General features: G+C 35.3%; 1 pseudogene; it reads right to left on the bottom strand.

Annotated features, from left to right (window-relative positions):
• Positions 1–1,515: 1,515 nt before the first annotated feature.
• On the bottom strand, positions 1,516–2,785 carry LOC124236883 (ethanolamine kinase 1-like; annotated as a pseudogene).
• Between the last annotated feature and the right edge of the window lie 882 nt (positions 2,786–3,667).

The following is a 3,667-nucleotide window of genomic DNA, read 5'->3' on the forward strand; positions in this document are numbered from 1 at the left end:
GAATATAAGTCATTTGGAATAATACATCAAACTCCCCAGAAGATTTCTCAGGGAATAAATTTGTGGCTGCATATTCTGAATATGCAGATCCATTAAGCCAGCTTTGTGCATAGCACTTGCGTAACCAAAGTGCAAAGCTAGTCAGACTAATTTTCAAACTAACATTAACTATGACTACTAAACTAACATTAACTATGACTACTGAACTTTAGGGAGCAATTTTAGAAACTTGATGTCTATTTTTCTACCCCAAAGGTCTGACTTCCTTCAGTATAATAATTGCTCCCTTCTCATCCCAAACAAAATAAAAAATACTCTTAAGAACAAACAAAACAGAAGCTCTTCTATCATGAATATTTCTGTTTAATTCACATTTTGTTATATTAGATTTTAAGTATACAAGATCAATGTACTAAATGTTCCTCATTTAATTCTTTTAACCACCTCAATATGTTTCTCTGACCTTACATGTATCAAGTAATCACTGACTATCACTCTAAAGATATGGAATCAAACTAAAGCATGAAACCAAAATGTAAGGAATGAAATCGGAGAAGTGAAAAAGAATTAATCTAAATGATATTTATTTGTGCCCAGGCATGATAAACTTGCTACATTTGTTTCAAAAATTAGCAATAAAACTTATCATTTAATAACAAACAAGATCTAGAGTAGATCAATGTGCAAAAAGATTTTTGAATAGAAAGAGTTTGACATAGTAAAATTTTAAAAACTGAAATTTGTAACTTAAATGACCATATTTAGTACACAAAGACGTTAATACAGATTTTGAAATCAGTAAATAACCATATCTATTCTAGGATTATGTAGTAAATATTGATATTTCCACTGCTAGACTCTGCAGGGAAAGGGGAATTTAATTCTAAGATATATTCCCTTAAAATAAATCCTGTCCAATATTCAGTTCAAAAAGATGTACCACCAACATAGAATGTAAACGTATTTCACCCTCCCAAACAGATATTTTTATTTGAACATACTACGTTATCTGTGTAAGAGACTGACAGTTCAAGAGTAAATGATTCATTTTTCTTACAGAGCATTTAGATTAAAATATTTACACTGAACACCTAGAACGTTTACTAAAATTAATCTATTAAAGCTTAAAAAATTGCTTTGGAACATTCTCATTGTTTACACTCAACAAACAGATAAAAGAGATGAAAGCAGTCATAAAATCACATTGAGTTTATAATAATTCACACAAAACAGATTAAATTCAAAGATATCAAAGAAAGGATTAAACTGACATCTTTATAACTTTTTGTAGATTTAATAAATTTCTATTCCTTCCTGTACTAATAGTAGCATGTGTATTCCTTGACGTCATTCAACATACTTGAAAGAAATAGATTGATTGTTTAGAGGCATAATTGGTAAAGTAAGGTAACCAAACTGAATAGTAGAATACCAACTGATACTGGCTTTTTAGAATTTCTTAAGAAAAGATATACTAGGAATGCTCACCTACCTGAGAATAATTAAATCTCCTCCTTACTTCAGCACTTTTAATGCAGTAACAGCAGGCTTCATTTTGAAGTACTAGTTAAAATGAACAGTTTCATATCCAAGGAAATCAAACTCACTAGTGGAGTAGTGGAGTATTTGGCTTGATTTAGAACCCACAATCCCCAAAGAGATGGGAAGCCAATGCAAACTGACTGACTTGGATGAAGAGTATATGTCTACCTCCTTTTCAGTACCTTCTGTCTCAAAGCCCTTATGTTCTTTGCAGTCTTGAAGGTAAGAATGCAGCCACTGGCCTGAGACTTCTCTATCTGGATAGAGACTACAGCCTACATCATTCACATCTACAAATTCATTGAAATGGTTTCTAATATCACATAGCAGGTAGTTGCATTCAGAATATTACAATCAATGACCTGTATGCCACTCTGTTTCTCATTGAAGATTCTATTCTCACCCAGTAGGTCATTATGGCAAAGCACAACTGTTGCTCTCAGGTTGGAAAGAATCTCCTTCAAACAAGTCATCTCCTCCTGAAGAACCTGAAGGTTTGGTATATTACTTAGGAACTTTATTTTAGAGATTTTATTTTTCCTTTTTCTCCCCATAGCTGTATATTTTTCTTTTAGTTGTGGGTCCTTCTAGTTGCAGCATGTGGGGCCCTGCCTCAGCATGGCTTGATGAGCAGTGCCACATCCGTGCCCAGGATCTGAACCGGCGAAACCCTGGGCCACCGAAGTGGAGCATGAGAACTTAACCACTCAGCCACGGGGTCGGCCCCAGGAACATTTTGTTAATGTCTTTATCTGTAAATTCTGTGGGAATTAGATTTGGGAACCCATTGTATGCATGGATGGAATGGATTTTAACAAACTGATGAGCAATTAGCCTGAAAATGGCTGAGTTGTAGACACATTTTTGAGCCAATGCTTTTTCCTGTATAAATTTATAACATAGTCCATTACAGAAGGTACAATAGAGCTGTGGTGCACAGTCATGAACTTGCAACACTCAAAAACTCTTCACTTCCTCATCTCATCGACTAACAACTCAGTTTTATTGCCATCAATTTTTACCAGGACTACATCTTCCATTAAATTATCCACATAGCAGCCAGTAAGTTTGTATTTCATCTTTGAAGAGTTGCTACATTTGTTTCAAAAATTAGCAATAAAACTTACCATTTAATAACAAACATGGTTCCTGATCCTGAACCATGATGTTTAACTTGGGCACATCTGGGGGACCGATTGATGAAGTTGGCCATGGTCCAGTTGACAGCAGAGAGTACTATAAAGATGATGTCAGCCACAATAGGCACCGACTAGCTGGTGGATCCTTCTGTCCCATGGTTTCTTGAGAAGCTCATACATGTGATGTCTTCTCTTTAGTTCCCTATAGTTTATTACTTCACTTTAGTTGACTCCAAACCACTAGTCCAAAGCTGATTAATTTTCTCCTTCTTTCCTCTCTATAGGATCAGTCAGGATTTTCTTGTCCTCAAATTCTGGGCTTTGGATTTATGGCTTTTCCCCGGTTTCATTGATAATAGGTTATCTTCTTTGTTTTCCATTGTTCAGGTTGTTTCTTTATTGATCCTAAGACATCCATTACCACATGGATTATTCTAGACTACTCCCCTCACCTATCTGTAAATTTTCACTCCAACGGTGAGAAACCTAGCTCCTGCCATCCACTAACCGTTTATTTAATTGTTAAATTCCAGGATGTATAAAGAGTAGTATCAGAATTGCTAACCTTTATTCCTGTAGGAAACAACTTTATCAAATAGATTACAGTGCTTACGTGAAATCCTTTTTGCCTTTAGTCTTACAGATTATACTCATTTCCAAAGTTACTTAGGTGGGCATCTTTCTCCCCTACCTTTTTCAAAGAGGTTGTTTCATTCATGTGTAATGTAGTTAGATTCTCTTGTCACAGTCTGCATTCCATCCTGGGATCCCCTGACATCTGAACTAATGTTTAAAATGTGCATACATTAAGGTTTGCTCTTTGTGCTGTAAAGTTCTATATGTCTTGACAAATGCATAATATAACGTCCCCACCATTACAGTACCATAGAGAATAGTTCCACTGTCCTAAAACCTTCTGTGATTCAGCTATGCAACCCTCTTACACATCAAAACCCTGGCAACCACTTGTCATGTTTTTCTCTATA

The sequence above is a fragment of the Equus quagga genome, chromosome 3, assembly GCF_021613505.1.
Source record: "Equus quagga isolate Etosha38 chromosome 3, UCLA_HA_Equagga_1.0, whole genome shotgun sequence".
NCBI lineage: Eukaryota > Metazoa > Chordata > Mammalia > Perissodactyla > Equidae > Equus > Equus quagga.